Source organism: Nomascus leucogenys, chromosome 4 (assembly GCF_006542625.1).
Source record: "Nomascus leucogenys isolate Asia chromosome 4, Asia_NLE_v1, whole genome shotgun sequence".
NCBI lineage: Eukaryota > Metazoa > Chordata > Mammalia > Primates > Hylobatidae > Nomascus > Nomascus leucogenys.
The window spans coordinates 125,214,598-125,229,963 of record NC_044384.1 but is presented as its reverse complement, the minus strand read 5'-3'; positions in this window follow the sequence as shown (position 1 = coordinate 125,229,963).

The following is a 15,366-nucleotide window of genomic DNA, read 5'->3' as shown; positions in this document are numbered from 1 at the left end:
CATTTATTGCACATTTGGATGCTTTTCAATTTTGGGCTGTCATGGATGATATTGCTATAAACATTCACTTACAAATCTTTGTGTGGACATGTATTTTTATTTCTTTTGGGTGGATTCCAAGAAATAAAATTGCTGGGTCAAATGTTAAGTGTATATTTAATTTCATGAGAAACTATGTTTTGCAAAATGGCTGTATTATTTACCTTCCCACCAGCAATAAATGAAGGTGTTGGGTCCTTCACATCTTTTCCTACACTTTGAAATACCATTCTTTTTGATTATAGTCATTCTAGTGAGTACATAATGGTATCTTATTGTAGTTTTAATTTGTATTTTCCTGATAACTAATGATGCTAAACATGTTTTTATATGCGCAGTGATCATTCATGTGTGTGTGTGTGTAATGTCTATTCAAATCTTATTTCTAGGAATTGTCCATTTCATCTCATTTGTCTTATTTTTTGGCATAGTTGTTTATAAATTCCCTTATAATGTTTTAATTTCTGCAGCATTGGTTGTAATATTTCCACTTTCATTCCTGAATTTGATAAATTATGTTTTCATGTTTTTCCTTTGGTTAGTCCAGTTAAATATTTGCCAATTTTGCTGATATTTTGAAAGAAGCAACTTTTAGTTTTATTGCCTTATTTGCCTGTTGTTTTCGTTTTGTATTTCACTGATTTGTGCTCTAAACTTTATTTCTATTCTCTGCTTGTTTTGGGGTTAGCTTGCTCTTCTTTTACTATGCTGTCAAGGTAGAAGCATAAGTTATTGATTTGAGACCTTTCTTCTTTTCCAATATATGCCTTTAAAGCTGTAAATGTCTTTCTAAACACTGCTTAGCTGTACATCATAAATTTTGATATTGTGGGGTTTTTCTGTTTGTTTTCATTTATGCAAAGCATTTCCTAATTTACCCTGTGGTTTCTTCTATGACTCGAATTTGGCAACTTGTGCCTCCTTCATCTCTGTCTGTCTCACTCTCCTTTTATTGGTTAGTCTGGTTAAAGATTTGCCAATTTTGTTGATCTTTTCAAAAACTTTTAGTTTCATTTTTAAAATTTAGAAGTGTATTGTTTAATTTCCAAGTACTTAAGGATTTCCCATATTCCTTTTAGTTGTTTATTTCTAAATTCCATTTTGGTTGAAAATACACTTTGTATGAATTCAGTCTTTTTAAGTGTGTTGAGATTTGTTTTATGGCTTACCATATGATCTCATCCTGAAAAATATTCCATGTGCACTTAAAAAGATCATGCATTCTTCATTCAATGAGTGGACCATTCTACCTAAATTAGTTTGAGTTGGTTAATAGTATTGTTCAAGTCTTCTATATCTTTACTGATTTTTTTAATATAGTGGTTCTATCAATTATTGAATCTTTGGTATTGAGATCTCCAACTTTCACTGTTGAATTGTCTTTTCGTTTTTTTCTCTATTCCTTTATTGCTTCTTTTCTGTTAAGACAATACTTTTAGTATACTACTTTAATTTCTCTTTTGATTTTTAAAACTAGTTTTTGAATTATTATCTCAATGGTCAATCTAGGAAATTATAAAATGCATTTTAATTTATCACAATTTCCTCTAGAATAATACTAACTTAATTATTGTAAAATACAGAAATTTTCCTTCAATATAGCTGTATTCTCTCCCACTCCTTTGTGCTATTATTGTTACATATTTTTATATATGTTATCAACTTAATAATAGATTGTTATAATTATTGCTTTATACAGTCTTATGTCTTTTAAATAAATTAAGGGAAGAAATGTAAAAAAAATGCTTTTAGTGTTTTATATTAACTTGTGTATTTGCCATTTCAGTGTTCTTTATTTTTTCTTATGGATTTGAGTTACCTTCTTGTGGCATTACCTTTCAGGCTGAAGGTCTTCCTTATTCTTTTTCCTCTCTTCCCAAGAACTCTAAGCAGACCGGTTTAGAGTTCAAGAACCTCTCACCAAAGAGAAAAAGACTTGGCCAAGAAGAAAGGCTGGCTCTTAGCCTGGGAATCAAGATCTATCTCTGTGTTTAGGGAGAGCTTGATTATGATCAGGTGGGAGAAAGTTGAATTTAAGTGCAAAGTAGGAAGCTGACCAACAGTCTATATTCTAGGTTTAGGAATGCTGAGTTCAATGTGAATCTTGTCACATGCAAAACAGGGATATTCTTGCTTGCATAACTTGTTTCAAGAAAATGAAGAATTCTTTGTGATTGATGATGATTCTGCTTCCTTAGGTGAATACAAACCAATAGCCAATGGTTTACTGGCCTGATTTGTACTATAGGTCAGCATCTCAAACCAAAGACTAAATTTCCCAAGGGTGTTGCCAAAGTATTCAATTCAGACAAAGAGAGAACCAAAACTGTGTGTTCGAAAAAGCTTACATCCCGACAAATTAAGTTTGTGTGAAGATTTGAACGAAATTATGTATTAGCCAGAAGACAACAAATTCAACAAAGAAGAATGAAAACAACATTTACTAGTGTGCTGCTTTATTTTTGCATTGTTTACAATAAATAAAGCTAATAATAAAAAGAGGAGAGTACAGTTGCCTTGATGAGACATTAAATTGATATTCCTATAGAACTTTACTCTTAAAAAGAAGCATTCTATCCCAGATTAAGTTGTGTCTCCATTAATACATGACATTACCCCTGAATGCTTTGTTTGGTACTCACATTATTTGAGTACTGGCTCTATTATTAGTCATTTTTGAATATCATCATTACTGTTACCAAGGCATACAAAAGATTTGTTTTTAAGTTTCAGGAGTTCTATTTTGAATCTTTTGCTCTGCATTTTTCTTGGTTACACTCTTCTATTTCTTTTAAATTTATGTTCTGTTTTATTTTCGGAGAAATGTCATGAAGTATTTTATTTTTTTCTAACTTTTCCTTGATGTTGGAAAGCTGTGAAGATTTGTGAAGCTGAAACGAATTCCTTCTTAATCATTTTAGACATTTCTATAATAACACATGTACACAATTTCTCAGCTCTTTTGATTCATTGTACATTAGAAACATTCCTTTAAGGTTAGTAGCTATAATTTCATTTTGTGGTAGAAGAAAAGAACTACAGAGGAGTTTGACAGCTATTTTAAGACAATGGGATAAAGTTTGTATGTGTATTTGGATGATATGAGCTTAATGAAAGCTTTTTATGCTTTCTGCTCTTGCATGAGGAGGCAGGTCTACCAAAAATGGTAGATCACAGATTGACAACTTTTACTACTTGTCAAAGAGACTTCAGGAGCCACAGGGTTGAATGGATAGTTGCTGAGGGCAGACTATCTTCTGGAGATTCTCTGTTGAATTTTGCACTAAGAGTTCCTCAGAGCCAAAATAGTACTCAAGAATATCAGTGAGTATGTAAATTGATTCTTTTCTTCCCATTTCAACTTCATATTCTGCTTTATTGTAGACATCATTACAGAAGTTAATGGCCTGCAGAATAGCTAATTATATTAGTACACCACTTGAAATAGGATGCATAGAATTCTGACCCCATGGTCTCCCTCCTAAATTTACATCATTACACAAAAGATAAACTTATCAGGGGAGTGAAAGCAGGAAGCATATGATAAATTACTTCATAGACTTAATAGCAATTTGTAGCCTGTTCTTTTTTTTTTTTTTTTTTTTTTTTTTGCTAATGGTGATATATCTAGCATAGTATTAATTAGCTCCCAATCTGGGAAAATGCTAGACTGTCAATCACTTTTACAAAAAATGAAGCCATATATTTATTCAACAAGTATTTATTGATCTTCTATTATATCAAGCACCGTGTTAGATGCTGGGTCTACAATAATAAGATAAACAGACGAGACTCATTTTCCCATAGAACTGTCAGAGTTATGAGAAAGATAGACAATAAAATAACTATACAAATAGATATTTATACTATGTAGACATATAAAGTTATATAAGGGCATAAAGCCAGAGCTAATGTTTTGCAGGATAGGGGAAGGATTTGTGGCGGAAGCAAGTGCTTCAGGTAGAGGGAGGAGTGTGTGCACAGTCTTCACAATGGAAGGGAACAATTACTTGTCTGAGGAACCTAAAATGGCAGTGCAGGAAACACAAGGAGAAGAAATGAAAGATACGAGACTAGAAAGATAGGCAGGATCAAGGTCATAAAGGGTACCAAAGGGTATAAAGAAGATTGATTTTTAGGACTTCCTACCTTAACCTGTGGGAAAATAGTTTCAGTTGAAAATTACCAGTTAGGTAGGCAAATTCTTAGCTTAAAGGTTTTTTAATAATTGAGACACTCTCTCTTGAAGGAATAATAAAATTAATGATATGTGCGTTGTTGCATGTGACTAAAGAAATACCGCCAATATCCACAGAAGAATATTTTCCTTTTAGTGTAGTGCTGTATTACCCATTTCTGGATGTAAAGCTAATTATTTGTCAAATAAAAGTCTATTATTATCAGCAATATTATTGTCTCTTGGAAATAATTGATAGCCTTGGTTTGCAAGCTCTGGTGTAACATAGGGGAATACAGTTTATCAGATTCAAAAAAGCCTGTAATAAAGGTAATTTGGTAGATTTAAACATTAGTGTGAGAAATATAAATAGAAACAGAGCAAAAAAAGAATTTGTCTTTTGTTGTTTCCTGCTGTGTCATTAGCTAGTCTTCATATTAAAAACATTTTGTCCTAATAGAAGTGGCTTGATAATGTATTGGTCTCCATTAAGGAATAAAAATTATATAAATGAACCATTTCTTTGTAGATGAGGCAAAAGGTATAGCAACTTCTACTGAAGTCCTTGTGTTTATCAGTTGCTTAGACAAGGTAGTTAAGGAATATGTGTGTGTGTATGTATATATGTATAAATAAATAAAATGATTCAGTTGAAATAGCAAAGAAACTTAAATGTGACTCATAATATTGCATTGCTACATAACAATTTACCCTTATAGTCTTTAATGTTAATGCAAAATTTATCTCTTCTCTTTCATTAGGAAAGTTTAGAAGAAATCCCCTTCCACCCCTGCCCCCGGTGCCAAACTTGGAAGAATGACTTCATGGATGGAAGTAAGTAAAATGTGGAATCTTGCACCCTTTTAAGGAAGCTATTACTGGTTGCAAGACTCCTTGATTAATCTGGAAAGGAGGATGAACTGAGTGTTACAGACTTCCCTTGTGGTGGACTGCGTTCCACTGAATTTGGTTCTGGCACTGTAAAGACATTTGTGCATTTTTGGAGTGGTGTTTCCATGTTTCTATTTTGTGGGTAACATCTACCCCTCAAGGAACACTTGGGGTACTTTTTGATGATCGTGGGTGACAGTAAGCCCGTACTGCATCTGGCTGAGCTAACTTGAGGTCAGGTTTCACTCTTGCATTCACCCTCCTCCTCACCTTGCCCTTCTAATCCTAACACAGTTTTCTTAGTATTTAGGAATGGAGAAACCTCAATTTCTGTTTTCAAATTCTGTGTTCTATGCTCATGTGTTTAAGGCACCTCACAAAATACACGGAACACCCACTTCATAATTTAAAAACAGTTATTGAGCACTGATATGGTTTGGCTCTGTATCTCAACCAAAATCTCATTTCGAATTGTAATCCCCACATATTGAGGGAGGGATCTGGTAGGAGGTGATTGGATCATGGGGGCAGTTTCTCCCATGCTGTTCTCATGGTAGTGAGGGAGTTCTTTCGAGAGCTGAGGGTTTTAACATTATTTGGCAGCTCCTCTGTTTGCTGTCTCTGGCCTGCCATCATGTAAGACATGCCTTTGCTTCTCCTTCACCTTCCGCCGTAATTGTCAGTTCCCTGAGGCCTCCCCAGCCATTTGGAACTGTGAGTCAATTAAACCTCTTTTCTTTATAAATTATCCAGTCTTGGGTATTTTTTTTTATAGCAGTATGAAAATGGACTAATACAAGCACATGTTATGTGCCATCCATTATGATAAGATTTTACAAGCATTTTATTTTTTTTTTCTTTTCTTTTTCGTGTCTTTTTTTCTTTTCTTTTTTTTTTCTTTTTGAAACAGAGTCTCACTCTGTCATCCAGGCTGGAGTGCAGTGGTGTGATCTTGGCTCACTTCAACCTCCACCTCCCGGATTCAAGTGATTCTCCTGCCTCAGGCTCCCAAGCAGCTGGGACTATAGGCACGCACACCACACCCAGCTAATTTTTGTATTTTTAGTAGAGACGTGGTTTCACCATATTGGCCAGGCTCGTCTTGAACTCCTAATCTCATGATCCACCAGCCTCAGCCTCCCAAAGTGCTGCGATTACAGGCATGAGCCACCATACCTGGCCTATAAGCATTTTCATTCAATGCTCTCAATGAGCCCAAAAGACAATAATGTGATCCCTATTTTACAGATAAAAATACTGAGGCAAGAAGGATGAAATAATCTTTCATTGCTAAGAAGTAAGATAATACAGATTTGAACCCAGGGAGGCCAAGTGCAGAGCCAGGCTCTTAGCCATTTGACAATACTGCTATATTGAGCAATTTCTCTTCACTATATCAAAAATTAATATTTGCTGAGAATTTTGGCTTCTACTTATGAAAAAAAAGTCATAAAGCATAAAATCTCAAGATATCACATACAGACCTCTTGTGGTATAACAAGGGAAAAGGAAAGGCTGATATGATAAAGGCAAGCTCCAGTCTCATAACTCATAGAAAAGAGTAGGAAAAGAGGTTCATTTTACCCATGTCACTCCATCCTCCAGGCTGGCAGAGCTAAGCAGGAAGAAAAATCCCCTTGGCTTTGAGTTCCCCTGTGGGGGAAAAGGAGAGCAGGAGGAATCCCAGTAGCCTTTGCCATTAATAATCCTATCAGTCCTTGCTGCTGGCTGTGGACGCATGGCCTTAACCATCCAGACCCCTGCAGTCTTTGCTGATTAGATCCCAGCTGTTGAAGCCACCTAAACCCCATCTTGCTGCACCTTCCTGGAGCTGCAGCTTTCCCAGTCCAAGGAGATATAAGAGAGTCAAATGTTAATCTCCTTTGGCAACACCCTCACAGACACACCCAGGAAGAATACTTCACATCTTTTAATCCAATCAAGTTGACATGCAATATTAACCATCACTTTACCCAAAGTGATCTACAGATTCAATGTAATCCCTATTAAAATCACAGTGGCTTTCTTTTCAGAAATGGAAAAATAATTCTACAATTTGCATGACACTACAAAAGACCCCAAATAGCCAAAGCAGTTTTGAGCAAGAAGAATGATGGTGGAGGCATGTATTTCCTGATTTTGAAATATATTACAAAGCTACAGTAATCAAAACAGTACAGTAGTGGCAAAAAGAAACCAAAAACAGACGTATAGACTAATGAAATAGAACATGGTATATATAGATACACACACACACATATACATACAATGGAAGATTATTCAGCCTTAAAAATAAGGAAATCTTGCAACTTTTGACAAAATGGATGAATCTGGAGGACAGTATACTAAGTAAAATAAGCCAGACACAGAAAGACAAATATTGCATGATCTTACATATATTCAGAATAGGAAATAGTCAAATTCATAGAAGCAGAGGGTAGACTGGTAGTTATTAAGGCCTGGAAGGAAGGGAAAATGAGATGATGTTGATCAAAGGGTATGAAGTTCCAGTTTCGCAAGATGAACAATTTGACACTTGAAATTTGCTAAGAAGGTAGATATTAAGTGTTTTACACACACACACACAGACACACTCAGAAAATGTTAATTTTGTGAGATATTGGATATGTTAATTAGCTTGAATGTGGTAATCATTTCACAATATATACATATATCAAAGCATCAAGTTGTACACTTAAATATATGCAATTTTTATTTGTCAAATATACCTTAATAAAGTTGTTAAAAAAGAAAACAACATCAATCATTTTGGAAGAAATTTGGCCACTGATACAGTTTGGCTGTGTCCCCATCCAAATCTCATCTTGAATTCCTGCATGTTGTGGGAGGGACCCAGTGGGAGGTAACTGAATCATGGGGGCAAGTCTTTCTTGTGATGTTCTCGTGATAGTGAATAAATCTCACCAGATGTGATGGTTTTATAAAGAGGAGTTCCCCTGCGCAAGTTCTCTCTCTTTGCCTGCTGCCATCCATGTAAGATGTGACTGCTCCTCCTTGCCTTCCACTATGATTGTGAGGCCTCCCCAGCCATGTGGAACTGTAAGTCCATTCAACCTCTTTCTTTTGTAAATTGCCCAGGCTTGGGTATGTCTTTATCAGTGGTGTGAAAATGGACTAATACAGGCACAGAAAGTTTTCCTGATAGGATGAGGCTATGGTCTGAATTTTTATTCCCCACCCCCAATATTCATATGTTGGACTTCTAATCCCCATGATAATGGCATTGGGAGATGTGGCATTTGGGAGATGATTAGGTCATGACGGCAGAGCACTCATGAGCCCTTATAAAAGAGGCCTGAGAGAGACTCCTTGCTCCTTCTGCCAGGTGAAGTTAGAGTGAGAAGAGGAGCCCTCACCAGACACCAAATCTATTAGTCCCTTAATCTTGGACTTTCCAGCCTCTGGAACTGTAAGACATAAATTTCAATTGTTTACAAACCACCAAATCTACCAAAATACCCATCTACAGTATTTTCTTACATCAGCTTGAATGGACTAAGACAAGTGAGTTACTGGGGGCTAATTGCACTCGTGAGGGAAAAAGAATGATGGTCACTGTGGATGTGCCTACTTGCCTGCTCTGAATATTTCTCCTGTTATTTCCCTAAAGCACTCATCTGTGATTTCAAATATCATTAAGCTTTCCATGGTAAATTAGCTTCCAATTATTCTTGGTCTGTCTGAGGCCACAGTATGTCTGCTCAAACAGGACTACCAGCAGCCTTTGATGGGAAGAGATACAAACAACCCATTGAAGGGAGTCAGGTAATCTTTGTCTTAGGAAAAAAAAACCACAAAGATGGGAGAGATGGTATATGTTTACATGACACATGTCCCAGAAGATCCTGCTATGTGATGTTCTTGATTCTATGGATTATTTCTGGGCTGGAAACCCCTGGTGGTGAAGTCATATTTTGATCTGATTGCTGTTTAGACCCCACACTGTTTCGTAAGCAAAGGCTATAAGATGTCTAAGGCCACTGTCCTTGTCAGTTTTCTCTGGTTTCTTCAAAGTAACTGAGTGCAGCTTCATGCCTCCAGCAAAAATAATAATGGATTTAAGCTTGTTTCATGGGTAACAGCAAGAAAGCATCACAACATTCTCCTAAGACAGCTATATTGATCTGCATCATTTCACTCAGGTTTCCTACTATGTTGCAATACATTTAGAGAGCCAAGCTGCAGGAAACCTACTTCCACCACTGTGCCTTCTTTCATCTATTGAAATAAAAGAAAAACCAGTCTAGAGTCACTCCATGTTGAGCTGGCCTGGATTTTGTATTTCATCACAATTGTATGTGTTCCAGAGAATGAATGAATGTAAATACATCACTGGCAATAGGGCACATTGTTACAAGCAAGAAAAGTGATGGAGAGAAAGAAGAAAGGGAAGCAGGAAGAAAAGAAGCACTATGCCAGTATACAACGTAAATACATGAGCATGATGCTGTCTTTATAAAAGACTGATAAATCTACCCTAACAATTTTACTTAGGCCAATGCTTTTTAAGCCCTAGATTTCAAATTTTCCTCAAAAATCTATACTATAATTTGGTAATTGCATTCAGTATTAAAAGTGAATTTTTTAACCACATTCTGGAAAACAAACATTATGTATACTTTTGTATACACCTACAGATTTAGAATCTGTGAATTAAACAGAGGTTGGTCTGAAGTTTTGCTCTCTGTCATGGGAAAAACATTATTTCTCATTCTGTGCATATGCTCTTAAATGTTGCTTTCCCCATGATTACTGACAGTTTTCTGAGGAAATGGGTGTGTCTGTGGGGGCTGATCTATAGTGAATAAGCTATCTGTAAGTATTCTCAGTGATGGGGTACTGAAAAAGATGTGGGAAAAACAAGGTGGAATCAAAAAATTGATGGGAAGAGTTATGAGCCAGCTACTAGGAGGCAGTGGACGTAGAAGGCAATGAAGACTGTCTATAGGACCCTGGTTTGCAGTATTACTGGTTCTCGAGAGGAGAGAAATACTTACACGTGTTGGTCATTTACCAGAGTTAGGCTGCTTTATGTAAGTCTTCTCATTTAATGTTATCATCTCATCATGAGAGGTAGCGATTTTTTAATTTTATTTCATAGGACAGGCAATAAATCCTGTGAGATTATGTAATGTTCCAACAGTTGCACAATTAGAAAGGAAAAGAGGATTTGAGCTCTAGTCTGTTCAACTTCAACTTTACTCTTGTGGCAGAAAATATTTTCTAAAGATGAATCCAACATTATCTACCATTCCTCAAGCTCTTCTCCAGAGTGATTTTGCCAGTCCCAATCAGAGATGGTGTCTAAATTCCCTTCCCCTCACCCCTGTTAAAATGGCTTATATCCAAAAGACAGGCAATAACAAATGCTGGCGAGGATGTGGAGGAAAAGGCACCCTTGTGCACTGTTGACAGGGATGTAAGTTAGTACAGCCACTATGGAGAACAGTTTGGAGGTAACTTAGAAAACCACAAATTGAGCTACCTTATGATCCAGCACTCCCACTGCTGGATATATACCCAGAAGAAAGGAAATCAGTATATCGAAGAGATATCCACACTCCTATGTTTGTTGCAGCACCGTTTACAATAGCTAAGATTTGGAAGCAATGTAAGTGTCCATCAACAGATGAATGGATAAAGAAAATATGGCACATATACACAATGGAGTGCTATTCAGCCCTAAATGGAAGTGAGATCCAGTCGTTTGCAACAACGTGGATGGAAGGAGATCATCATGTTGAGTGAAATAAGCCAGGCACAGAAAGACAAATGTCACATGTTCTAACTTATTACTGGGATCTAAAAATCAAATCAATTGAACTCATGGTCACACAGAGTAAAAGGATGGTGACCAGAGGCTGGGAAGGGTAGTGGGGTGTTGGAGTGGAGTGGGGATAATTAATGGGTACAAAAAAATAGAAAAAATGAATAAGACCAAGTATTTCATAGCCACAACACAGGGTGACTATAGTCAATAATAACTTGACTGTACATTTTAAAATAACTTAAAGAGTGTAATTGGATTGTTTATAACTCAAAGCTCAAAGGATAAATGCTTGAGGGGATGGATACACCATTCTCCGTGATGTGCTTATTTCACATTGCATGCCCGTATCAAAACATCTCATATGCCCATAAATTTATACACCTACTATATACCCACAAATTTAACAATATATATATATTTGAGACAGAGTCTCACTCTGTTTCCCAGGTTGGAGTGCAATGGTACGATCTCAGCTCGCTGCAACCTCCACCTCCCGGGTTCAAGCGATTCTCCTGCCTTCACTTCCCAAGTAGCTAGGATTGCAGGCATGTGCCACCATGCCCAGCTAATTAAAAAAATATTTTTTAAAAATACATTATCTCCCCTTGAATCTAGGCTGGTCTATGACTCAACTTGTAACCAACAGAATATAGTTACACTCTGTGACACTAACACCTACATCAGAAAAGGTCCAACGGCCAAAGAAGCTTCTACTCAGTTCTCTTGGGACAGTTGCTCTGGGGAAAGCAATTGCCATGGTAGAAGTCTGACTACACTGAGGCTCTCATGTTGGAAAGGCAATATTAGCGACTCCTGTGAATAGTTCTAGCTGAGCCCAGCCTTCCAGCCACCCATGCCAATGTACCAGATATATGTGTAAAGCCACCTTGGATTCTCCAGGCCAGCATATCTGCCTCCTGGGTACCAGCAAGTACCCCCAGTCAATACTACATGAAGCAGAATAGTTTAACCAAGGTCTGCTCACATTCTTGATTCACAGTCATGAGGTTTAACAAATTTGGATTAGTTTGTTATGTAGAAGTAGTAACTGGAATAGCTTATAACCATATGGTTGGGCTGGGAGCAGTGGCTCACACCTATAATCCCAGCAGTTTGGGAGTCCAACATGAAAGGATTGCTTGAGACCAGGAGTTCCAAACAAGCCTGGGCAACATAGTGAGACCCCATCTCTACAAAAAATAAAAAAATTAACTGGGTGTGGTGGCATGTGCTTATAGTTCTAGCTACTCTGGAGGCTGAAGTGGGAGGATTGCTTGAGCCCAGGAGTTCGAGGTTACAGTGGGCTATGATTGTGCCACTGCACTTCAGCCTGTGTGACAGAGTGAGACCCTGTGTCTAAAACCGACCAACCAAACAACAAAAGATATGGTTGTTCTTTTTCCCAAAGCCAGGCAAAAGTAGAATCAGAAAAAAGACCTGCATCTTAGTAGCTAGGAGAACTTTGACGGCCTCATCTGAGACTAGCTAGAAACAGGTTGAAACTGAGAAAAAGTTTCCACAAGAAAAGGTAAAGAAGGGCTGGGCTGAGGACAGGGTAATGGGAAAATCTAGAGTAAAAAGTAAACATAAGTGTTACATCCTTGAAATAGCTCCCAGTCTTGTCTGCATTTCCTTCTTTTAACTAAGGCTTTTCAGTTCTAAACTTATACTATTATCTAAAATCAGCTTAGTTATCTTACCCTTTACCTTAAAATACTCTACTCTACCCACTGATGTCTACAAAATGGAGTCCAAATTTAACTTGTTTAGTCCAGTATAAAGGCAAAGAAGGGTGAGAGGTCCAGAGTCAGAAGACTTGGAGGTGGTTAAATTTCTAAGCAGAAAATCTTGTTCTCTGTCATTGTTCTTGTGTCCTATTTCTGGATATGCAGCATCTAATATGAACAAAATAATGTAAAGAATATTTTCTGGATTAACATAATTTTTCTATGAGATGCATACTTACAGACCGATAACTCAAGCTGATGCTTTATAAATTTTCTGGAAATTCTCAGTAACTTTTACTATGGTCACCCTTTCCACATAAAATTTAAGGCCTAAGATCCCAGTTATTTATATCATTTGCTCCATTAAAAAAGACACGAGGGAGGTGTCTGTACATTAAAATTGCTAGCCTAGCAAGTGGCCTAGATGGTTCAAGGTTGTATTTCCCTTCTAGGTTTATGGAGAAGTAAATTATCCAAAGTACATGGAAGAATCCTCAAGCCTGCAAATACTGTGACATAAGTGTAAGTGTAAGAAATGTTCCCAAGAAAATTATTCTTATAGATTATGATTAATAGAGATCTATAAGGCAGTTGTGAGATTTGTCAGGGGACTTCTCATTTTTCACCACAACAGGAAACTCTGTTTGTGCCTCATGGTATTTAGTATTTGAAGACACTGTTGTGGGAAAGGTGGTGGCTACCTCAGTGCTGTTCATTACTTGGTGACTAAGCTTAGTGGCAATACTGTGAGGTGAAGCATCATCAGTGGTAAAGAAGTTGTGGGTGTAGCAGATGCTGGGGCGGGAGTGTGTAGCAGATGCTGGGGTGGGGGTACTTAGTGGGAAAGAAGTTGTTGGTGTAGCAGAAGCTGGGGTGAGAGTGCTCAGTCTTGGAGATGGTTTGAAATGGATGCTCAGGGTTAACACTGCAGATCTTCTCAAGAAACTCTATCAGAATATGTTACCCATGAAAATTTGTCTTGACCTTTGGCTTGCTATTTACCTCCCTCCCCAGCTTCTGTTGTATACAATTTGGAATTAGCTTTTAGTCTCTGATTTATTATTCTTAACCATACTTGTACTTGGCATCTTCTTTTAATTAACTTATAGGTGACTTTAGACCACATTCTGCTTTTTCTCTCACCATATGCCAGGTTCTGAGAGGCCAGCATATCACAGCCTTTGAGAGCTTTGTCATTGAATTAGCCCCTACTTGGGTTTGACTGACCTCAGCCTTGGCTTTTGTTAATTTTATTATCTTGGGAAAACTATTTATCCTCTCTCAGCATCATTTCATATTACTTGAAAAGTGGTTTTTATAAATGTACTTGCTCAAAGGGTTTTTATGGAAGTTAAAAAAAAGTGCTAAAAACAGCCTTTACTTTTGTTATTGTTAATTCTCTTATGTATATAATATTGGCCCATTTCCTGTGTTTAATTTTGCTGTTCTAACCCTGCCTTATCAACTTAAAGGACTCATAGCCTGTTTTCCTGCTATTTGCTCAAGATGAAACAGGTGTAATAATAATGCGTGAGTGCAGATATACTATTCAATATTTGCTAGACTCTTGTAAGCATCTGTAGAACAACACTTTTGTAGAAGAAAGGGATGATAGAAATGAAAACCTCTGGGAGAACTCAAGTATTTAAAAAATATTTGAAGTAGTTTCATCATACACAGAAGACGGATGGTGTGAACTGCTCTTCTATATACTTTGGGATGGCAAAGATCCTATTTGTCATGCTAATTTTAGTATCTTTAGAACTTCATGCCCTTTGCATAGAATATGCTCAATAAATATTTGCTGAATGAAAGAACAGATTGTACATATGCTGGAAGCATTGTCTCAATATCAGCAGTATTTTCTGATAAAATGGCTCTGCAGGCTCCAATTTATTTGTCCTTTTTTTTCCTTCTGATATGGTTTGGCTGTGTCCCCGCCCAAAAGTCTCATCTTGAATTGTAATCCCCATAATCCTCATAATCTCCATGTGTCAAGGGAGAGACCAGGTGGGGGTAATTGAATCGTGGGCGTGGTTTCCTCCATGCTGTTCTCATGATAGTGAGTTCTCACAAGATCTGATAGTCTTATGTGTTTGGTAGTTCCTCCTGCATTCATTTTCCTTCCTGCTGCCATGTGAAAAAGGTGCCTTGCTTCCCCTTTGCCTTCCACCATGATTGTAAGTTTCCTGAGGCCTTTCCAGTCATGCAGAACAGTGAGTCAATTAAACTTCTTTTCTTTATAAAATACCCAGTCTCCGGCAGTTCTTTATAGCAGTATAAGAATGGATGAATACACCTTCCTTCCTTCCTTCCTTCCTTCCTTCCTTCCTTCCTTCCTTCCTCCCTTCCTTCCTTCCTTCCTTCCCTTCTTCCCTTCCTTCCTTCCTCCCTCCCTCCCTTCCTTCCTCCTTTTCTCTCCTATTTAGTTTCATATTTTCTTCTTTCTGAAACAGCTTAAAATAGTGTGAGATGTTTGAATTCTTAAGTACTGTGTTGTTCTCACAGAGATTTCTTCAAAACTTAGCATCCCAGTTTTCACATTAGTGCAGAAAATTACGATAAATTTTGATACATTTTTATATATTTGTTAGCTGCTATTATCATCATCATCATCATTGTGACTATACCAGTGTTAAAACCAGGGACTTGAGATTTAAGTTCTAGCTCTTCTGTTACTCATGTTTGGTCCATCAATCAGCAGCATCACCTGGGACCTTATTAGAAATGCAGAATCTCAG